This window comes from Grus americana, chromosome 9 (assembly GCF_028858705.1).
Source record: "Grus americana isolate bGruAme1 chromosome 9, bGruAme1.mat, whole genome shotgun sequence".
NCBI lineage: Eukaryota > Metazoa > Chordata > Aves > Gruiformes > Gruidae > Grus > Grus americana.
The window spans coordinates 14,056,031-14,080,410 of record NC_072860.1 but is presented as its reverse complement, the minus strand read 5'-3'; the positions used below and the strand labels follow the sequence as shown (position 1 = coordinate 14,080,410).

The 24,380-nt window shown below is 39.9% G+C and overlaps 2 long non-coding RNA genes across 2 annotated transcripts; both read left to right on the top strand.

The window, feature by feature from the left end:
• The first annotated feature begins 8,217 nt into the window (after positions 1-8,217).
• On the top strand, positions 8,218-14,337 carry LOC129210300 (uncharacterized). The gene is made up of 3 exons (XR_008578370.1): positions 8,218-8,261; positions 11,094-11,222; positions 14,252-14,337. It is a non-coding gene; the product is annotated as an uncharacterized LOC129210300 (long non-coding RNA).
• Positions 14,338-17,570: 3,233 nt separating this feature from the next.
• Positions 17,571-18,895, top strand: LOC129210299 (uncharacterized). Its single transcript, XR_008578369.1, has 3 exons — positions 17,571-17,843; positions 18,387-18,546; positions 18,720-18,895. It is a non-coding gene; the product is annotated as an uncharacterized LOC129210299 (long non-coding RNA).
• Positions 18,896-24,380: the final 5,485 nt, after the last annotated feature.

The following is a 24,380-nucleotide window of genomic DNA, read 5'->3' as shown; positions in this document are numbered from 1 at the left end:
GGAGAGATGATACAAAAACGTTTATATTGACTTAAATTGAGATAGATTGCTTTAGCTTATTCCACATGCTATTTCTAATAATATTGAATGTTGGTAACGATTTTCCTCTGAGAAACCCAGAATTCTTTATAAGCATTTAATGAATTTTCTTTTGTAAAACAAAACGTGATGTGTCAGTGTTGCAAATACAGGAACACATAGTAAAGTCAGTAGTGAGAAAAGAGTCTAGGTTTGCTGATTCCCCTCTTTAGTTTCTCTGTTGGGATGCTTTTTTCTTTGGGCTGTGACAGCGTCAAGGCAAAGTTTGAGCTGTAGATGTTGCAGTATCTGTTAAAGCATCCTGGCACGCTTACCGAGGAGATGGCAAAATTAAGTATGAATGTATCAGGTGGTAGCTGAGAACTTCGTTAATGTGAGAGAGAGAAGAGGTTGATTCTTGCTGTCAGGGACTGACAGCAAATTCTGTATTTAGTCACACCAGGTTTCATATGGCTCTGCAGCTATTGATTTCAATGGCATTGCTCATGACGCGTACCCAGAGGCTTAAGGCAAAGAAATGCCGTGGTTTCCCCTGTGTGTGTATTACACAGAAGATACACTTGTCTCACTTTCTCTGCTGAGCACAGAGGTTCTCAAGGTACTAGCCCTCTTCCTCCCAGGATACCTCCTGTCCATACTTTTCTTCTCATGCCGTTTCTGAACAGTCTAAAGCTCCTTTCTGTGGTCAGATGTGTCTTGTGCTCAGCTTTATGCTCAGGACCATAAGGAACAACAGTTTAGGAACTTATGCTTGCCCTGTGTTTTGGAGAGGCTGGTGTTTAGGTAAGCAGATACGGAAAGTCATGGCCAGGTTTAATTCCCGTACTTTCCTCTGTGAAGCCTTTAAATGAAATTAAGTGTGCTACTCTGCTAATGTTGCCAATTAGAGAAGATAGTCCTTAACTGAATTATTATATGCTATGGTGTAATACGTTCAAACAGGGGCCATTTATAACTAATATTGTGTCAATTTTGTGCTTTATATTTTGCAAAATATTCTTCAGGAATTATTTTGCCTGCATTGCTAAGTATCTCATATCGACATACACATAGGTATCTCATATTAAGTTTATTCATGGTTCATATGATAGAATATTTCATTCATTTAAGAACTTATGTTCCTAAACGTAAATACAGATCTTTTTATTCTCAGTGGAATTTGGAGTAGGCTTTTCTGTTTATGAATATTGCATTCTTTAAAGGGTAATCATTTGTACACGCTGGAAATATATAGTTTTTTATTGTGTTTTAGATGCTTCTGAGATTAGAGTGAATATCAGAGTCTCCATAAATGGTCTGAGCTACATAGCTGTGAGAAGAATGGATTTTCAATTTTCTGAACGAAATGAACCACCCCAAATTATTTTAGGTCAAGTGAAACATTTTTCCAACCCGAAATGGATTTTTAACATCTTTTCGGTTATTAATTTTTGTCAGTTTAAAATACTTTGTATGAAAAAGTCTAATAATGCTTTCAAAAACATTGAACCAAAATGTTTCAGAATTGTGTGTGTGCTGGATTTGATTTTTTTGACCAGTGCTGCCTGGTGAATAGGTCCAAGCTTGCAGATAGCTACATCAGACCTCTAACTGCGTTTCTGGGTGAATAAATTATTTGTCTGAAAAGTTTTTGCCTGCTGTCCTCCTGGCAGAAGTTCATCTTGGTGACCGCCGCCTTTTCTTAGGATCCAGGAGTGAAAGGTTGTTTTTCCTGTGTTTACTGACGGCACATAGGCACCTCTTCAGCTGGTCTAAATCAGCATAGCTCTGGAGGATTTATACCTGCTGAGGAGCTGGCCCTTTTTGTTCATTACTAATTCCTTAAACTCATTCTGGCTTGATTTTCAGTTAGTTCACCTTGACTTATTGTCCTTCATTATTTTAATATTCATTTATGTTTTTGATCACCTGCTGACTCAATCATTTTTGAGCCCTTGTATTTCATTGCAATAACTAATTTCTAACACTAACAATCTTGACTTTTCTAATCATTGTTTACTTTCTTTTTTCTCCTTTTTCCTTTTGTGTCCTCATTAATCTTCTCTCACCAAAATTTTTTTCTATCATTTCAACTTTTTTTATGATGACGATGATTATTAATTTACATTTTACTTATTTAAACTCATTCCATTTCTTCCCCTTTCACAGTGAAAATTACTATAGAGTCCATTAAAGTCCCTCAGCTAATTCCTGGTGGGTTCTGGCGGTCTGTGCGAGTTCTTGTCACTAGAGTAGCGTTTCTTGAGGATAAGTAATCCTGAACACCTTTCTTTGTTTTGGAACTGGCAGCATACATGAACCAGTAGAAAACAGTTAGAAATTTTGAACTGAATTTCAAATGGAAAAATAGTTATGTTCCCACTGTTTTAGTCATTTTATGATGTTTGCTATTCTTCCTCCAAGGACATACCTGACTGCAAACCTCTGATTTCCTCCAGTATAAAGGAAAGGTAGGGTGATATTGTTGGTCAAATGCTGCATCAAAGGTAGTCCCACATGTAGGACGGGTCTTTGCTTTACACGGCGAGTGATTTTCTGTACATGGGTGCTCTGAAGAAGAGAAAAAGCTGCTACTTTTGAGTTAACATTTGACTGTGAATAATTTAGTAACACTGATACTCTTCTAGTTCCGTGAATATTTTATGATAAGCTTTGTGAAGAATCTGTAACTTCAAGTATAAGATCAGCATGAAAAATAGCTCCCACTTAGGTATCTCCAAGTATATACACTATTTTGTAGCCACACTCTTACTCATCTGATACAATACACGTGGTGAGTAAGAAACTAAAAACCAGGTTAGTCATTACAGCACAGATTTCATGTATTATACTGAAGAAAGACTTGTTAGCAGCAGATCAACAGATATTCTTGATAATTTTGGCCCATTCATTTAATTGTGAGTTATTTCAGTTTACCTGTGGTAAAATGAAAGTGGTGTGAGGGAGAAAAATTTTTCACCTGAGAATTTCACTGCATTTTAACTATGGCACTTATCTTAAACAGCTCCACAACAAAGATCAAACTGTTTTCATTCTGAAGTTATTGTTCTCAATTTCCTTTTGCAAGTGCTGGTTGTTGATACTTCAAATGTGTCTGCAGCTTATAAATGCCTGAGAACACAAAACCCATCATGCCTAAAATCTGACTTTGGTGCTTTTATTGGCTAATATTTTACTCTCTGATTTCTCACTCTGGAGCTCTCCGCTGTAAAGCTGAATCAAAATCACATATTGCAGGTTGCTTTGGGACTAAAAGTGTACACTGACAGAGGCTCAGAGAAGTGTGTGTGGAGGTACTAGTCTCTAGCTGTACTAACTAGAGCTACTGCTGGCATTCTTCTCCTGGAGCGGTGAAACACACTATTCCTGGCAGCCAGGCACGCTGTGCCATAGAAAAATCAGTGCCCCCAAGTATTTTCAGAATGTTTCCTTTTTTGTTCAGAACACTTCTGTTGTGAAACGTTTTGAGACGAGGAACCGCTGCTTGAAGTGGGAGGGGGGAAAAATCAGGTATGGTTTTGATCTCAGCAAGAGCCAGAAGTCAGGAGCAGCTGTTTCTTGCAGAGGCACCATCCTGATTTCAGTGAGAAATGGGGGCTGCGGGGGTCCCAGCTCGTGGTAATAGCTTGTCTGCTTGCATGTCGGCACTGCTTGGGTTGCAGCAGCCCCCCTGAAGCTCACAAAGGGGGGTGGCTGGATGTGCCACTCAGGAAGGTAAGGTCTGTTGTCTGGGGATCTCCTGGCTCCAATTAGATCTGAACTCACCTGGGGATGCTGTTGTCCAGCAGCCTGAATCTTGCAGCCGCCTCTCTCAGCTGTCTGGTGGGATCCTCTCTTTGCAGCCAGCAGCCCTGGGCTGTGCAGGGGTGAGCAGCCAGCCCAGCCTGCGTGCTGGCGGATAAGGGCTCAATGCCAGCCAAAGTTTTGCAGGGGCTGCAGCAACCAAGATTCCCTCTCTCCCAAAAATTCCCAAGACAGCCTAGCAGCTGAGGGGCATATCTTGGATTTCTGAGAGGCAGGAGCTCGTTAGGCCACTCTGCTGTGCTTTTAAACCTACAGAGAGCAGCGGCTCTCCCCAGGTAGCTGGAGGCGCTGCAGCTACAGCTCTCCCTCCCAAGATCTGGCAACTTGCCTGTCTTCCAACTAAGCAGAGTGCTGTGTACCACGTCCTCCTGAGAACAGCAAGGACCTCAAGAAGCAATGATGAAAACATATCTTTCTAATAAGCTGACTGCCATTAGCAGTTTTTATCATCAGGGTCTCTGGTGCTACGTAAAAGCTTGAATAATATTTAAGCATATTTTAATAATGATAAAAAAAAATCCAAATATTTTAGTATGTGTCTGTGTGTGTGTGACGGACTAAAATAAAACCTTGAGCAATAGTAAGTGTGCCATGTAAGTGTAGGTCTTTCCCTTTCGTAATATTGAAAAAAGGGTTTATAGTAGGGGGTTTTCAGCAGTAAAAATATTTGTTCTCACAAATATTGCTCTGCACAAGCCAGTGCAGAAACCTTTCTAATTAGGACGTGCTACTTTGCAGTTGAAATTGCTACCAACAATTTTCAAACGTCTTTGTGGCATCTCCATGAAGTCCAAAGGCTTATTAAAAAGCTTCTCTTTGGTTAGGCAAGAGGTTGAGTGTGATCTTTCTAAAATCCTGGTGAAATGCAAATAAATCCATAAATCCAGATTTGCTAGACTTCAAAGAAGTCATCTTGTACTGCCAGCCCAGAGAGAGCGATTGTAACTTTAAGCAATGTTTGAAAAGACCAAAATGGGAGCACAGAAGTAATTTTGCTTTGCTGATCCAGTAGCAGGAGAGGCTGTTTTAGGGAAGACAAAGCACCACCAGTATCAGAACATCATGAAGGCCAGCTACAGTATCTCTATTTGAGTACCATTTACTCACCTGCAGGAATCCCAATTAACTGGAATTACCACCCCAATTAAGCAGCAGTCCTTGCCATTAAGTATCATTAGGCTTAATTTGGTTCCCTGGGAAATGTCCCGATTAAGCGGATTTCATGATTAAGCACCTGTAATAAATGTTTTAGCTTACATGTAAAATTCTTTTTTATTTCATAGGATCTGATCACTAGCACCCAAATAACAACTAATATGCCAACTACTACTTTTGCGATCTTTTTATTAATTGCCTTGTATATACTAACTCCTTATCTTGGCTTTGCAAAGTTTTGACAAGGAAATCTTTATATTTTTGCATGGTGATTTTGTAGTGCAAATATATCCCTGTATATCTCACTGCTCTTGCTCTCTGTCTGACAGCCTGATTAATATTTTGTCACTATTTCTTAAGAGAGCTGCAAACCTCACATGAACATCAGTCACTTTGAGGAAACACCCCATGTGCTATACTTTGGAGGAAGTTTACTTGGCCAGCCTCATGTTTCTGCTTGGTGGAAGAATAGAATTTCGTGACCAGAAGCAGGTATAGAAAACATCTCCAGTACCAAACTGTTCACATGACCATGCTTCAGGTCTCCTCTCTCTCAAAACAGGTGGTGACAGATAAGCCGTGTTATAGGAAAGATCTCTTGCCTGAGTCAGTAGCCTAAATTCGGGTCCACCTTGTAGATGCCAGGAGAACGTAGAGGTACCTGAGAGCTGTAAATAAGAATCACAGAAAGGTTTGAGTTGGAAGGGACCTTAAAGATCATGTCGTTCCAACCCCCTGCCATGGGCAGGAACACCCTCTACTAGGCCAGGTTGCCCAAAGCCCCATCCAGCCTGGCCTTGAATGCTTCCAGGGATGGGGCATCCACAGCTTCTCTGGGCAACCTGTTGCAGTGCCTCACCACCCTCATAGTAAAGAATTTCTTCGTAGTATCTAATCTAAGTCTACCCTCCTTCAGCTTAAAGCCATCACCCCTTGTCCTCTCACTCCATGCCCTTGTAAACAGTCCCTCTCCAGCCTTCTTGTAGGCCTCCTTTAGGTACTGGAAGGCCGCTGTAAGGTCTCCCCAGAGCCTTCTCTTCTCCATGCTGACCACAACTCTCTCAGCCTGTCCTCATAGGAGCAGTGCTCCAGATCAATCCAGTCACAGCAAGCCCAATTCTTTGCTGGGGTTAATTTACAACTCATAAAATAAAGCCCTCTGGAGGGAGTAAACAATATAATGAGAAATGGAGTGGGGAATTGTGGGGTTTAGTACTGCCAATACATAAAGATTTAATACCAGCTGGCGGTAGTGTCCCTGATGAGCGTGGGCTATTGAGATGTGCAGTTTACAGACAAAGACCACCAAGGTCCTTTGCAGTATAAGCTGAAAACTCTCATGAAACCATGGTGTCAGATTTGCAAGATTTGTCTTGAATAGCAGCAAGGACAGGGCATTTGCCAAAGAAACGTGGTATCATTGGAAAGTGTCTATTTGTGGAGCCCAGAATGTTTTTTTTGGAAACATCTCTGATTCACTGACCTTCCACTGAATCCAAGGCTGGGATCCAAGAGATTCTCAGCAGGGATTTTTGGCCCTATGGCCCAGAGCAAATTTACGATAACTTTATAGAGAAAGTTGTTAAATGGTCATAAAACCACCTTACTTCTCTAAAGAAAGAGCTTAAGTTTACTTTTTTGCTGAATTTAAATTTACATGTTAGATAAAAGAGAATATGTATGGGCAAAATCTATTAAAAATAGTCAGGGAAGAAGCAAGGAAAAGGAAGTGAAGTTATTTCTCCAAGAGATTAAACTGGAAAGGAATAGAATGGAACTGAATAAGGGACTCCTTTAATCAGCTCTCTCTCTAATGGGAATGTATGACCAAGGAATCCTTTTTTGCATGTATGAAAGATCGAGGGGTTTTAATCACAAAATAATGATAGTAACATACATTAATTTGTAGGATCAGAAGGCACTGAAAAAAATGGGAGTACAAGTTCTTCATGGCATTACGTACAGAGGATTTAAACATCTTGAACTTGTGCCACGTACACATTCCTTAAGTAGACAAAAAGCAATGAAAAGATCTTGTCAGGAAGGAAAATACTTATACAACCAGTTCTAAATATAAACAAATATGCTTTTGGTCCCCCAGATGCTAAGGAAAACATACCAAGAAGAACAGAAACTGTTTTAAAGTTTTCACATGTGGAGGGGTGTTTCTCTCTCTCTCTCTTTCCCTGTCCCCCTTCCTGCCCCCCCTTCTATTCCATATCTCTCTCTCTTATTCTGTCTGTCTCTGTCTCCCTTTTTTCCTCTGTACAGGTATTCAGCAGCAGAAATAACATGAGAAATTTTGCCACTTTCCTATAGATAATCCTGCAATTGCACTGGTCAGAGAAATATTATTCAGATTTATAAATTGCTTAAAGTAGGTTTTTCTTTTGATGTGTGCGTAACTCCCATAAATGTTAATGCTAGGTCTGGGCTTCAAAAGGAGAATATGCCCCTTGCTGTACTGTATAGTTAAGACATAAAAAAAATTAGGAAATGGAAAAAACCCATCTGGCTCAGCACTCCTGCTATTTATTTGTTTTTGGAGCTGTGAAGAAAAGAGAGAATTAGATCTCTCCCATCTATATAATTTTACCTAGTTTTCCTGCATACTAAAATACAGATGAGTACATCAAATTATTTCTGTGGGTTTTTTCCCTTGTTTGCCTTAATTTTTGTATCAACTTTTCCTTCTCCTCCCAACACTTATATGTACAATAAAACAGGTCAATACTTCTCCAGCTGAGTTGTTTAACATCGCTCGTGTAACAGAGCCGAGAGCCAGATTACTGACTAAAAGGCCACCTGACCTTTTATCTTCTAGTGCACTGTGTGCTTGGAGCATGATAATGTAAAACTTAAAAAGAAATAATCATAAAGTTTGGTAATGGGTCTGGGAACTATGAGTACCTACTAGTTCCTAGCTGTAAACCTGGAAATGATCATATGCCACAGCTCTGGGTTTCAACAAAGCAAATGTGAATGCTATCTTATGAAACCAAAACCTTGAAGCTGAATACCATGTCCTTCCTCTTAGAGCCTGAGTTACCTAAGAATGAAGAGCCAAATGCCATGTCAGGCAGAGCTGTGGAAACAGGCTTGCCAGCTGTAGAGCAGTCAGCTGCACTCACGTGGATGACAGTCTCAACAGGATGGCCTTTTCTGAGAACCAGAAGATAAGATAAGGGGAGAAGCAGTCTGCTACCTGGGATGAAGTGGCCCAAAGCTAAGATTTTTTTTTTTTTTTTTTACTCTACAGTAATGTCAGTATTAACTGGCGTGGTCTGGTTGCATTGCCAGCGTGCAGGGGATAACAGTGGCTGTGTGCTTTCTTCTGTTAGACCACCTTTAGGAAAAACAGAGCTGTAAGAGGCTAGTAGACAACTGCAAACTGCATGTGAAGAGAGGTATCATAGGAGGGTTTTGAGACCAGGAAGGCAGGCATGAGGGATGTTTCATACAGTGCTATTAGTTGTTCTAGTACAGGAGGTAAGATAGGAATTTCTGAACTGATTTTGATAGGCAGGATGAAAATCTCAGCAACTGCAAATATGTTTTACAGTCTTGTGTAAAACAACATGGAGTAGAACTCCTCCGTTCTCATAGTTCAGAATGACAGAGCAATTTTCTGTTTGCTTACATCTCCTGCAAAAGGGTGCCTGTTTTCTAGACCAGAGACAATTATGCAGGTACCTGCTTCCAAAAAGGAATTTGTTGCTCTTTTTCCAAAAAATGTGGTCTTTCAGAGTGATTATCCACAGCAACTTTGAGCTATAGAAGTGAATCTTGAACAGTTTCAGAGATGGTACTTTGGTTTTGACTGCAGATGTGTGTAGATGTTTCCTACTGACAGAATTCCTTCAAACAATAAAATTCTCAGCACAATAAAAGGTGAAGCTTTTGAAATAATTTCCTTAGCTGAGGCCTGTAACTTCCACTGATGTGAGAAGCGTTCTGCCTGCATGGGGAAATGCAGAGGCAGGACCTTTAACTCGGACATTCCACTCCCTTAAAAGCAGCACTGTAAAGCTGTCCAGATTCACTGAAAATAACCAGTAAAATATCTTGCTTGGAGTAATTAGGTATTTTGGCTAGTATGCTAAGCAATATTCTAATATTTCTAGTGAAATAACTGGTGAGGGACTTTATATATCCTAGAGACCTCTATTAAACAGAAAATTCTGCAGAATTCTGCTTTCAGTTATAAAGTCAGGCGGATTTCTGAGACCTCTGTATGCACCTCCAATGAGAATTTGCACATTTGCCATTAATCAATAGTGGATGAAAAAAAATATTTCACTTGTAAACAGAAAAGGCTTAGTGATCAAAAGGAACATATCAGATTTAAAATATTTTTGCTGAATGTTATGCTTTTTGTTTCCTATTTTATTCTTATTGCTTGCTATAATATTTTAATAATGACCTGAGCAACATGATGTTAAAATGCTAGCTTGTGTCTTCACCCCCACTGATGAACTGATCTCAAACAAGTGTTTGAATCCTGAAGAAGAGGTCCATTGTTATTATTTTTGTTCTTTCACATGATCAGAAATCCTTCTGAGGAGAGACCTGGTATCTGTGGAAAGCATCTGACTTCTAAACAGATTGCGGGTTAAAGGAGTCGCTTGGACAATACAAATAAGTAGTCATTTATTATATGCAAATATAACAGGTTGACATAAAACCCATGACTTCAGTCAACTAGAAAATAATACTATAACTGAGATATGTTTTTGAAGTTGCTGTTTAGCTTCATATAAGGGGAGAAAATCTCCTGTAGCTCAGATGGGCTTATTTGAAACCAAAGCTTTTGATGTTATAATGTGCAGTCTAAATTCATTAATCCCTCTGTTCAAAAAAAAAAAAAAAAAAAAAAAAGTCTCTTAAATGAGTAATAAACATAATAATGAAAATAACTGCCAGGAAGAACATGAGTTACATCACACTTAGTGTTCCAGCTAAAGATGAAAATGAACTTTGGAAACACAGGTTACGCTAAATGAATTTAATTTGTGTTTTGATACAGAATGTTTAAACATGTTGTTATTTCTGGCACCAGGGCTGATAGCTATTAAATGAGAACATCTAAGAACATCAAAGGAACTGGACCTTTTATACTCTTCAGCACCCCCTTGGAGATGTTTATCTGGGCTGTTATCTGGATCCCATACAAGCATCGAACAATGTGCCAGTCTCACCAAGTTACTCTCTTTTCCCAAAAGTTCTGACGCATGCATTTCCTGCACAAATGTTCCATATTTTAGAGTTCACTACAAGTGCACAAATAAAAGTAGTTTGTACTAACAGACTTGACTGTAGATACTTGAAGTTTTTCTTCTATAAAGTATTTGAAATAGAAAAGAAAACTTCCTTCTGTTTGACTCAAACTAAGTTTCCAGATGTCAGGGTCAAAGGTTGGAGATAAAAGTATCAGGTTTTGGCCTACTCTAACTAGACTTCAGGCCCAAATGTGTGAGATCTTCCCTAGAGGGGGTTCCTTTTGTACTGGTTCAGTTTTCTTCTTTAGCCTCTCCCAGTAAGAGGTCCCATTCCATGCTGCTGAATTATGATACTTCATCTCAATCGTTAAGACACTTAAAACTTGTATTTACTGTTTAACACTTGGCTGCAAGTCAAACCTTTTAAATATCTCTTTTTAAAACTTTTCCATTTTTGAAGGCTGTTAATTCTTTTCTTCCTGGGGCTTCGGTGACTGTGCGTGGGTCCTCTCGGCTGACATTACAAGATTCCTGCTCCAACTATTTCAACAGTGTGCAGTAAAACAAGAAAGAGGCCTTACAATTTACACAGAGCCTCAGATGGTGTATAAAGGTTCAAGATATTAGCCTTGCACTCCCCTTGGCATGTTCACTGGCTTTTTGGTTTGTCTGGGGTTTTTTTCAGCATCTGAAACTCTTCAACTACCTGAGAGAAAAAATTAAAACTGGTATGTGCATAAATGAACAGAGGAGCCTGGAAAGTGGTTGAGTCAGATATTTATTAATGTAAATAGTAGGGTTTAAAACAATAAAATGAAGGCCGTGAGGACTAATTGTAGGTGTTAGGGTTCAAGTCTAACCTGTTTCTGGTCACAGGGCGAGCACTTTGGCTAAACCCTGAAGGTTTCCGCATGTGAAGAAAGTGCCCTTCTGGTCGTGGAGGGACTGTGGAGCCAAGAGACCCTGGAGGCGTTCTTCCTGTATTCCTCCTCCACGGAGAAAAAGGTACTGCTTGGTTTTGGGTCCTGACTTCTCCACTCATTCTCCGCCTCTGTGCTTCACTAGGCGTCTGCATTGCCATGTGGTTCACAAATGTGCATGCTACCCACGCCTTCCCCAGCAGTGCTCTCCTGTCTCCTCTCACGGAAGCATGTCAATTCATCTGCATTTGGCAAAGAAGGCAGAGCAGAATTTGAGAGGTGACCAGCACTGTGGCAGTTAGCATATAGTTTGGAGAGATTGGTTCCTTAAAGGAATTAAGATTTGAGGTGGCTGAAGAGCTGTGGTTTTGCTCCCATGACCTCTGTTGAATCACTCCAGTAAACGGAGCAGGAAACAAAAGTAGATCCTCCCCAGGTACTGGAGCAATAACTAATAAAACCACTAAGGATAATTGAACTGACACTTGCAGATGGATACTTAAGGTAAGGAAGTAAAGTCACACAATGTAACCTGGAGCCATTATTTACATTGGAAGAAAGGTTCACCTCCAAGTGCCAATTTCTACCTTAGTGCAGGAAAGCACTTCAGGATATCACAAAAAGTGGAGACAGAAAACACCTTTTAAATTGCCAAGTTTAGTCCCTTGCCAATATTGGGTTTTCCCCGTGTGTACTGTGCGATGCTTTGTACTGTCTGGTTTTAAACAATTCAGACAATAGGAACTTGACTGCTTCCCTTGGATGGTAATGTTATGAGCAGTTTGAAAGGTGCTTACTTTTTCTTTTTCTATGACAGGGCAATTAGGGAAGGCAGACGCCTGCTATGTTTGGAAGTCCCTAGAGGAATGAGGCAGTAGGAGAGTCTGCAAGTTACGGTGGTGTGGAAAAAAAGCCTCTTTTTGTAAGCTGTCAAGGAGTTCCTTGCACGAGGGCAGTGGCACAGAAAGCCAAATGAACAGTGAAATCGGTGGAGGAAACGGCTGCTGACAGAACAGAAACATTGAGGGAAACTTCACAAATGGCAGATCTAGTGTGGGTTCAGGGCAGTAATCGCTAACATGTTGATGTAGTTGTAGAAATAGGACTTCCTGTAGATTGGGGACTGTCACAGTGGGACTATGATAAAGATGAGCTCAGAGAGACAAGAAAAGGCCAGACATGTAGGAATGAGAAAAATTTCCATAGTAAAATCCTGGGGTCAGGATGTGCTGGAGTCTTGCTGGTAGTAAAGCAGCAGTAGCTGTGGGCTGGGGCAGAGAAGAAAGTCTGGGCTGGATGAGATGCAGACAAGGAAAATGGTAGACAGTTTCACGATGAGACAGAGCAATATTTTGTATACTGCACGTGCATTAAGTTCAGTAAACAGCATTATTATAAGTAATTATTTTGAAGTTGCTAAAGCAGGGAGAAGAGAGTTCTTGTCTGTATTGCTCTACTGCAAATGCAGAAATTGCTCCTGTGTGTTATATATCTATTAGCATTATGGTAGTGTTAATTTTCATGAAGGAGCACACATTTTAATAATTTTTGCAGCTGCTATTTTATATTTTATGTCTTTTTATTCAGGCACTTTTTGCGTCAGATGACTTGTGTGCTCGTTCATTTAGTTTTGAAGTGAACCTGTGCTAAATGGTCACACTTGTTCACCTGTGATCTTTTGACTGAGTTTTGTTTCTCTTCATTAGTTCTGTTATTGGGACTTATTTTATCCGCTACCCATTCTGAAATTATACAGCTTCCTATCCAGGTATTTATGCTTGTCAACCACTTATAGGCCAACTCTTTTGGATAAAATGCTGCCTTGACGTTTACAAGCCCCTGAACTCAAGTCCAGGGGAAGCTTTGTGAAGTCAAGGCACTATGCGAGGTCCAATGCAAAGCCGCATGGTTCCCTCCTTTTGTCCACCAGTAAACTGGGGTAGGAATTAACAAAGTAACCAGAGAGCTCAGGAGGAGTTCAGGAACTGATGCGCAGCCCTTCCTGGATCTCGGCTATAAGAGCAGTTTCATGCAATGCTGTGACTATTGCCATCGCTGCCACCACTGCCTTTTAAACAAGCTAAACCATGCTTCATACCTTTCTGGTTCACGAGGTCAAAATCATGTGTGCTTCCTATAGTACTGTAAAAATGAACCTGGAGCTTTTGAAAATGTTAACTCTTGATTCTTTCTAAGCCCCACATGACTTAAAATATTTTAAAATGCAATATCTGTTTTATTAGGTTTCATAAACTCTGCCCCTCTTACATATTTTTCTGTTCTAAGGTCTGCTTTCAGTCTGTTACCGAACACACCTGCCAGGGGTTATATTCTTCTCATGCATCCTTGTTTAGGGCAGAAATTTCAAAGCAAGCAGCATCTGACAATGCAGACAACTCATATTTAGAGTAAAAAACCTGAATTGTTTGGGAATTGGCAATGCAAAAGACAAGCCATACGGCAGGTCAGAGAGAAGCTTTAGTTACATGTATGGAAGGCTTTTGCCAGGCAGTTTGCTGGGAGCATGCCTGTGAGTAGCTGGGCTGCGGGCAGTGAGAGGCCAGGATGAGAAACCAAAGGGTTACCTGCAGAATCACTGCTAACATTGCTCTGGGACAGAGCAAAGAGAGCAAGGGAGAGAGTGATTTGAGCTGAGCGCTGGCAAGGAAGAGCTTGGATCTGTGAACAAAGAAACCACTTGCTGTTTGATTCCTGCTCCGCTTGCTCTCTGATTGTGTCAGGGACTGGAGGCGATGTGATTTACCTCACAGTCTTGGGTTTGCATTTGGTGTTTTGCACAGTTACATTTTAAAAAATGGGCTTCAAGTGAGGTGTTCTGCTGTGGGGTTTTTTTAGCTAAGTTTGCATATCGCAGAGAAAATATGTGCTATTGTTTACCCTTCTCTCTCTCTTTTTGCTTGCACTGCCTAAAATGGAAGTTGCTTCTGTAAAACTTTAAAGGAACTGGGCTAGGATCACATCCTGACAAAAGCGCAGACAAAATAACTCAGTAACTAATATCACTAAATTAATAGGGGAGATTCATCTCAGGAGGCATGTATGTGTATATGTGTATATATGTTTGTGTTAATAACTATTTTATTTTCTTTAAAGTCATCAAAGAATTGAAGCTGTAAACTTCCACAGACAGCAAAATATTTTTCGACCAGAAGATGATCTGTAGTGGGGTAATGCCCTTTCTCTTCCTTTCTTTCCTCTGTTCCACATTTTTAACGTAGCTTTAAAGTACATTAAATATAATTGAATATAGTGGCTATAAGAGAGCCAATGAATACTTTAAAAGAAAACCTACTGTTCATCTCAAATAGAATGAAGGGGAAATACACTCAGCAAAGTCTTTCTGCAGATTTGTTTTTGGTTTTAAAGCCACATTTTTTTCTAGTTTGTTTTTAAAGGAAAAGAACAGACTGTTCCAGATCTGGAAACAAATCATGAGGTCACCTGAAACAACAAAAAAAATCCAAAACAAAACTCCTCTCAACTATTGCTTTTCTCCCAAAATGTTTCTTTTCATGAACTGGACAAAATTAATTTTATTTGAGAGACCATGACCATTCTGACTGTATGTTTTAATAGTGCTATGATTGACCAGGATTATTCATTTGATTATATTTGAAGAGGCTTTTAGAGAGTCTATCCAGACATCTGAAAGGTATTATTTACAGTAATTTGTCATGTATATCTGGATTCTGACTGTAGTTTTGCTGTTCTAACTTTGGAATAATGCCATTGAGGTCAATGAACTACTTCAAATTGTACATGTTTACTGACTTTATCATCTGGTTTTTAGTGTCTTAGCAATTCACTGTAATTGTGGAAGGATTCTGGAGATGGCCAGAAGGTTGTTACTGACAGCAAATACTGTTTGTAACTGGTGTACCATACATGAAGGAGTTGTTTACCTTATTGTCATCATTGGGCTGATTTTATAAAAAACCCTGAAGGGTATTGTCTTTTCAACTCCTTTTCTGCCAACGTCAGTTCTCCCACGCTTGCTCTTCTACTCAGGACAAATAGGGGCAAATAGGAAATACATAAGGCAATAACATAAATGTAAATAGGGAGGACATGGGGCCAGTAGGGAAGAAAGTAGATCTGCAGTAGCATTTCCAGGATTTAAAATTTGGCAGTGCTGTATCAGTGAAGCACAATAGATACCTACAATATGAACTAATTAACAGAATTGGACTCTATCTGAAAGAAAGGATTGAAAAAGTCTGCTTAGACTTTCTGCATAACCATGCCCTAGAATTTTGCCTGCTTTCTCTGTTAGATACACTGGTTTTGGTTGCAGTGTATGAGCTTAGTGAAGACACCCAAGATTGACTGATAGACTTCCAAGTGGCTAGGAAACCCTCCAGTTATTCATAGAATCATAGAATGGTTTGGGTTGGAAGGAACCGTAAAGATCATCTAGTTCCAACCCCCCTGCTACAGGCAGGGACACCCTCCACTAGACCACATTGCCCCACGCCTCATCCAACCTGGTCTTAAACACTCCCAGGGATGGGGCATCCACAGCCTCTCTGGGCAACCTGTTCCAGTGCCTCACCACTCTAACAGTAAAGAATTTCTTTCTAACATCTAATCTAAATCTACTCTCCTTCAGCTTAAACCCATTCCCCCTTGTCCTGTCACTACACTCCCTGATAAACAGTCCCTCACCAGCTTTCCTGTAGGCCCCTTCAGGTACTGGAAGGCCGCAATAAGATCTCCCCGGAGCCTTCTTTTCTCCAGGCTGAACAATCCCAACTCTCTCAGCCTGTCCTCATAGGAGAGGTGCTCCATCCCTCCAATCAGCTTCGTGGCCTCCTCTGGACTCGAGGTGAAGAAAGCTTTTGTAGCTTCAGCTATTCAATGACTCATATCAAATAACTTCTGTCTACAAACTTTTCTTCCTAAACTCCCATAAACTGTGGGTAAAATCCAGTCTCCTCCATTGAAGATCAGTCAAGACATCCATGGGTTTGAGATGTCACCTTGTGATCCTGACGTATATTAATCATCTCTTCAGCTGCTTTAGTCTCTCACCAGTAGCAGATTTTCCAGGCTCCCTTCTCCGAGTTTAACTATTTGCCAACTTCCTTTTAGAGTATGGTCACAAGATCTTTGTTAGTTATGAAACATTATGGTCAAAAATTTTGCTGATATTTGCACAGGAAACTTGGTCAGTGAATCAGAGATAGTCGTGTTTGCACGTGCTTTGTAGGTGTATATATATGAGGGAGAGGGTTGGATGTAAGTGTATGATGGACAGGAGCTCAAAGTACCCAGCACCAATTCAGCCTCATCTCTGATGCTGCTGTCACCCCCTCACCACCCTACATGTTGTCAGTAAATCTACCTCTTAAGTACAAGTGTATGTATTTCAGAAAATCAAATTAATTTAAAAGTAATTATCATAAAAGTCAGGTGGAGCTAATACAAGAAATCTAGTAGAATTGGATTTGTATCTTTATTTGTATCGTAACTATATTTCAAAGTAAATGGAACTAAGCCATTTCCCTTAATAATTTTCTGCTCAATAATATAGCGTGAGTATTGATGCATATAAACTCAATGGGTGACTTTAGGCTTGTGTAAATGGATACTTTCCAGTCAGAGCTTTATAATAATTATTTTCATAATTTAAATATTTTCCCCTGACATTAAGTAATTTTAAATGTAGCCTTTAACTGAATTTTTAAATTAGTATGGGTTATACTTTAATTTCATTAATGATCCTGATAGTTTCTGAGTGATCCCATTATATTAATTCTTCTTTAACACTGAGTTATTTACTCTTTATTTCTGTAATTTTCTTTGGATATTATTATTCCTTACTCATTTGCAGCATCTAACTGATTCTGCTGATACATTAAAGAAGCAAAAAGAAAATTAAATTGCTGCCCATTTCAGGCAAACAAAGTGCTCTTACAAATTAGTCTGTAACTAAAAGAGACGTGGAGCAAAAAGTTATTGTGAAAACAAAAAAAAAATATCCTTTTTATGATGAGCGAAGTCCACAAGCTACGCATGAAAACAAAATGCTATAGTTACAGTTTTACAGCTCACAAATGCTGAAGTAAATTAATAATCCAGTGGCTTAAATCTTAAATGGCTTTTTAAACTCTTTATAAAAGGATCTCTGCAGGTTTTAGCCATGTTTATAATTTACCACCAGCTACTTGAGTGTATAAAATAATAAAGAGAAATTTTAAAGGAAAAATTGTACAAGGAGCTTTAATATCTAAATTTGGGCCGGTTTCAATGAATCTGGAAATGCAGTTGTAGTTTAAAGCCCTTATGGTTCATAATGGGTATTCCTCTCAAAATAATTTATGTAAAACACCTTCAAATGCTAGATGTCTTTATACAGTAGAAAAAATAAGCATATTGTAGACAGAAAAAGACTTGATGGCAAAAAAAAAAAAAGAAATATTTACAGTAATTTTCCTAATTGGAGGCATGATTTCATCACTGTGTGATGCTGCTTTGAGTAACATATACGTTCCTAGCAATAGATTGTGGGCTGAGAATAACAACCTTCTCTCTTCGACTGTGCTGTGAAAAGGGCGGGAATGGTTTACATCAGGAAGATTCATAAAGACTGGGACAAAGAAGAATTGATCCTGTGGACATTTAGGTGCTTGTCCTTTGTTGCAAGTAAAGTTTAGCTGTACAGCTTTGTCATCTTGGGCATCAGGTGAGCATTTCCTCACTCCACTTCAGCAGTGGCCTTACTTGCATTACTGCCAAATTTTCAGCCTATATATTTGCTTTCTTAATGTCATCTGTGTTCTACATAGAAAATGCAGCTGGTTTGTGCTGGAGAACAGGCAATAACTGCAGTCCAGTGTTGCTGTGGGGTGGAAAATACTGGCTTTTGAGTGATAGCAGTTTAGTGACTCAAAGAGAGTAGTCTGTCTTATCCTTCACAGTCCAGTTGCTGCGGTCCTGCTCAAAGTGTTGGACTGCAGCCCTCGAGGGTGCCCTATATGTGTAGCTGATCCTGTCTTAACTTACATGATCTTCTAAAGATAATATATAGGTATCTGTAAAAATATAGCAGTAAAGCAACATTCAGGATATACTGCTAGCTTGTTGGCTCCTCCACTCGCATAGAGTTTTGAAGTTTGTTAATGATAATAAAACTGAAAATGACTCCATCTGTTAAGAGAAATGTTTACTCTTCTGTACTAGGAAGCTTGCATCTCTCTGCAGCTTATTGTCACTTTTACTTTGTCAGTTTTACATCAAGCAGCAGGAAGAAGAAAGCATAAAAATCAAAATGACCTGAAAAATGCCTTTCAAGCTGATTTACGGAATACGATATATTACTGAAAAAGATCTGCTTCCTTTGATGTTATCCAACCCACCATACTGTGCATAGTTTATGGATACGAGAGGTAGGTGATTCTTAGAAAAATGCATGCTCTCCAAACAATAACAATTTGAACAGATTAATTCCAAACCCTCTAAAAGTTAGTCTCTGCATATATTGTATTATAATATTGATAGAAAAATACAAAAGAAAGCTAACAGTCCGGGAGATATCTGAATTTTATGCTTTGAATTTTAGACTGATACTGTCACTGAAGTTGAGATAACACAGTTTGCAAAGGAGCTAAGAAAAATGCCCTTGAAAATCAGGTAAGGTCAAAGACCTACATGCTTCAGGCCTTGATTTCTGCAGGAGGGCTCCAGCTAGATGCTTAGTTTTCCTGCAACATAACAAATCCCTGTTATTTGCAAGGAATCTAGACCATACAGAAGTAAGAACAATCTTCTGCTCCCTTGTTGCTTTCCTTTTTCCCTGTGGCTTTTTGGACCACGTGGTTTTCCTTTAGAAAAAAAAAATAGTGGAGGGGAGATTCTAAGTAGCCATCCTTCCTTTAGGATGAGGCTCACCTCTTCCCCTCCTGTTCTGTATCCTGCTACCCTTCAAAGTGAAGGAGTGGTATCTCTGAAGTCTTTGTCATTTAGCAGCTGTGGGAATTGAATTCATTTTGCCTTGAGTCATAGGCAGCCCTTCTCATCACAGTACCTAAAACCTCCTAATTGTTAGGGTCTGTACCCACCCCAACGTGCCTGAGGACGAGCAGTCATCGCCATTGCCAAGACACAGTATGACCGTAAGAAGTTATCTGAACTGCAGGACATGAGTGCACACCTGGGCTGTGATCTGAGTCATGCGTGATGTGAGATTCGGGCTTTTGTCCTGCGGTGGCTGCACCCTGGTTTTGGAGGGAAGGGCGACCCTGCAGCCAGGGTGGAGCGAGTCTGGCTGATCAGTGGACTCGGGAGCTCAGGGAGCAGCACAGCATTAGGTGACCTGGAGGTCAGGCATCACCTGAGACTGATGTCCCCGGCCCCTGTGCTTTCCATAAAATCACATAAGAAGACTTAGACATCTGTGGGTGGATAATCATTCTAAACAATTCCTGTGGCTAGGGTACTTCACTGGGCATCGCTCTACTGCAGAAGGCAATGGTACTATCCTCCAGACCCTGCATAAACACAGCGGCTGCTGATCTGTCATTTTAAGGAAGTGAGACTGACATTGACCCTCAATCCCCAAATTTTTGAGGGAACTTTTAGCTGCTGCTGTGTTTAGTGAGATTTGCTTATGTACAGTTGCATGTTGGATTAGTCCTGTAGTGCATCCTCTAATCTGTGGATCCTAAGTCAAAACACTGACCTGCCCAGGGTTAAGGGGCAAGTTTTAAGGTGTGCCTAGGAAACTTGCAGACAAAACACAGCAGTGCTTACAGAGACCAGGAGAGGTTTTCTGGGTTGTATTTCAGAGTGAGTCCCTGCATACCATGGGGTACAGGAGCATTCAGTTACCTCCATATGGCAGTCTAGTGCCATTTAAGAAGCCTTACTGTGTTCTGCTGACCTCAAGCTGCTATTACAGCAAGTTCTGGTGTCTGCATGTCCTACATCATATCTGCCATCTCCAAGTGTTGGAGACAGAGCCATGCTTAGGCAGTGGAACTGAGCCCTAGGTAACCTAATGAAGTTATGTGCAGAAATCCACATGCTGGAGACGAGCCTCAAACATACTTTCTCTAAAGCCTAACTCAGTCTATACCCCAACCACTAATCAACTTGTGTTTTGCTCCTTGACCAGAGTTTTTTGTGCAAGTGTGAGGCTTTTATTTGGCTGCCTTTTCACTGCTAAATACCTGAATTGAACGGGGCCTACAAGAACACTGGAGAGGGACTGTTTACAAGGGCATGGAGTGAGAGGTAATGGCTTTAAACTGAAAGAGGGTACATTTACATTAGATATTAGAAGAAATTCTTCACTATGAGAGTGGTGAGGCACTGGAACAGGTTGCCCAGAGAAGCTGTGGATGCCCCCTCCCTGGAAGTGTTCAAGCCCAGGTTGGATGGGGCTTTGGGCAACCTGGTCTAGTGGAGGGTGTCCCTGCCCATGGCCAGGAACTAGATGGTCTTTAAGGTCCCTTCCAACCCAAACCTTTCTGTGATTCTATGATTGTCCATTTCATATTTGATTTATGGAAAGCCCTAGAAATCTCGATGCTGTGATCTTTGAAGTCTTACTCTTGTCCACTGCTTTTCATTTCAAACAGTTGTCTTTCACAAAGGACACGGAAACTGGAGCCAGAAACAGCAAAAGTGATAAGAAAGATGCAACTAAACTGATTAACATTTTCTGTTCCGTGGTGAATTTTATACTCTCCTTTCTGTTATATTTCATGTATCAGGTCAATCCTGCTAAGCAGTTAATATCCAAAAGTAGATTTAATCCTACTAATATTGATAAAATTAGTTTCACAGTTACTGACTTTGGATTTGACACATGCATCACCATTTGCAGGATAAGGCTGTAATACAGTGCACTTGTCAGAGCAAGGGATTCTCTCCTGTTTGCAGTTTTCTGCATAAATACTAGAGGTCTGATCCATGCCCTTCTTTCTTATCAATATTAAAAAAATTGAACATATTATGGAAACTGCATGTAGATGTTACCCAATAGAATTGAATACAATGGAATCTTTTTTGGAGAAGTTTCATGTCTGGTTTTATAGACTTGTGCTGTCAGATGCTAATACAGCATTTCAAGTTTTCATTATGTGCAGCTCCTGTATCTTTGGAAGAGGCTATTTAATGAAGTAAGCAATGTATTCTGATTGATATTTGAAAAAAATTGAAAGTCTGTTTTTTGGTTTTGGTTGTTGGGGTTTTTTTGTGAGACATCTCTAGGATCTGAAAGGCATTTGGGAGCTTGAGAGGTGCCTGAAATCCAATGGGTATAAGAAGAATTACTGAGTTCTCAGCATTAGTCCTGTCTCAGGTTAGTTTATTATATTTGAAGTTTAGAATTTAAACAATACATTATCATATTTTGATGATTCCCACAGAAGAATGAAAATAAAAACTGCTTAAAAACAAACATAGACTTAAATTTTGGCAGATAAGTCCTTCTTAGTTAACACTTCACAGAAATTACTTGTATGTACTTGACAACAGCATACATTTTTCATAAATCTGGTTCTTGTGTTCTCAGGCAAAATATGAGGAAAGAACAACAAAAAGGAATATGACAAAGATGACATCCTGGCAAACTCACTGAACTTATTATCATCTACAGTAAAAACCTGGAATATCAGCCAGGCATATAACTTTGGGTCATTCTGTACTACTCTTTCTCTTGATCCTTAGACTATGGCCAATTGTGACAATTTCTTTCTTTTAAAGGCTTGAATACAGTAGCTTATCCTATCGGCCAGCTGAGCCTGTTCAAGTTCCTGTTACCTGTAAGACAAGCAAGAGCAGTTGTCTGTCCCTAAAATGAGCCCTGAAGTCTTCCAATTACTGGAAATTACTTCTGAATCATAGCACTGTGCGCTCATGGTTTATTTTATGTTATTAAATTCAGAGTGGTTTGGTCCTCATTTTTAAGGCCTCACTACTGGTTCCTCTGTGGATGGTCACTTAAATCCCTTGCTTACTATGTCATGAGGATGTCCCTGTGGTGTAATTAGTGCACTAAACATATTTTCATTTTCCTCTGGTCTCTTTTATAAGTGAGGCATTACTCCAATGGCTGTGATGGTACAATGACCTCTCATCTTGTGCTGTTGTCCAAGGTGTCCTGCTGCTGCAGTTCAAATCATCAACCAAGAGCATGTCCTCATTCTCCCCAGGGGGAAGCCACTGCTCTTAGCGGTCTGTGCTCTGCTGAACTGACTACAGAAATAGCCTAGAATCCAGGACGTGAGAGTGAGGAGCAACTGGTATGTGATTCCTAAGGGATCTCAGTAACAGGGATGAACAGGAGAAAAGACAGGTATCTTAATGGGTGCAGATCTTTACATGTCACATCACATGCCAGAACACACTGAACGTGATATTGCTAAGCATCAGCAGCCATGAGGAAGGCATCCTTGCTTCTCAGTTTGGAAAGGTCTTTACATCTGCACCCTCCTTTTTGTAATGATGTCCAGCTCTGGATTTAGGATGCTTATTTTATGAAAGTGTTGGCATTAAACAGCTGTGGTAGAAAAAAACACCATGAATCACATTTCAGATATTCTGAATCTTATCAGTGCATATTACGCAGCTAGCGAATACTGCACCTCAGAAAACAATTTCCACTGATCCGTTGCTTTTAGGGTAATCTCAGTTTTTGCTGAGTTCATCCTGTCTGTTGCCTAACTTTTTGTAGCACAAAATTTACATGATATGTAGACGCTTCAAAAATAACATCTAAATTTGTTTCGGTTTTGTTTTATTTAAAAGCTATTTCAGATTGCCCAGGCATATTTTTGTCCCATATCACCAGCAGGACTCTTAAGCTCAGAATATATTATTGTTTTCTTGATGTGTTATGTGTTATCTGACATCTGCTTTCTTTGTCATGCCAAATCCTCCAAGCAATATTTTGAAAGACCTGAAAGATATTTTAAGTAGTAAACATCTTCTGGAAACAATACTTAATTTCATCACTACTCTTAAAAATTTTGTCTGCATGTTAATTGCTTCTGAGTTTCCATACGGTGTCTCCATTGGTATTTAGGATTTTTTTCCCTTTTTACTACGCACCTCATGTAGCCAATGCCATAACTTTTAGAAAGATAGTTATAAAAAGGTAATAATCTTTGTGATTTCCTTTCCCTTATTCCCTTCAGGCCAACCTCCTGAACAGAAGAAAACCTAAATTGTTGATGCATGAGAAAACAAATACAGTGCTTTTATATGTACTGTAGTTTGAGTTTTTCTCTATAGCACTCCCTTAAAAACACTATTGCATAGTTATCCTAATTACATGGTTGCTGTCTGGCTAGCAAAAGAAGAGTTCAACAATATAAGCCTCAACAATTCTCTAAAGACTGCATTGGACTTTGATATTATTTTCTCTAGGTCTGACCTTAACCTGGGACTGAAGGTTATCTAAAGACAAAAATAGACTCAATGCTGTCTACTCTGAATGTTCTGCAGTAATAAACATTGGTATGTTTGTGCTAAGACTTTAAGGTTTCATACAGAGCCAGCCTGAATTTCTGTCCAGGACTCAGTTTTCCCATTCATAAACTGCATTCGTCACTGGATTTGAGATCTGTGGATGCCATGTGCCACGAAAAAGTTACCAAGCATCATTGTCCATGTGTTTATTTCAATATTAAAAAGATGCCATCTTCTATCAACCTTTGCTTGGAAGTACTTAGCTGTACTGCAGGGAAGCACAAGGAAAAAGGAGGTGGTTTCTACTTTTTGGTAGTTCATTTTCTTCCTGCCTAGGGACTGTATGGATTTGAGGCTCGCAGGTGGAGCTATAGGCCATTGAGGAACAGGATGCTCTAGTGTCCTTCTCACACCAGGGCAGAAGAATACAGACTTCTTGACTGGAGGACCCATTTCAGCCCACCGTGAGCAGTCCTGCTTCCAGAGCCTGGTCCAACTATACAAGAAAGTTCAAATTAATTCACATGAGGTGGCAGCATCTGCTGATTTGCTTGTCTTTCATTTTAGCTTTGCAGAAAATCTTGGCTGGCATCACACACTGATGTTTTTCTGTAAATGTTATATTTCTAGCGTGTCACAGACATTGAAGAAGCTAAAAATGAATATTTTGTATGTAGCTATGTGATGTTTGGGGCAGAAGCAAGAGACCTGGGCCTGTGCTTTAGGACAACCGGGAACTGTGGAGATATGAAAGGTAGCAACAAGTGTTAACTCTTTCAGCTGGGCACACTACTGTGAGCTCAAT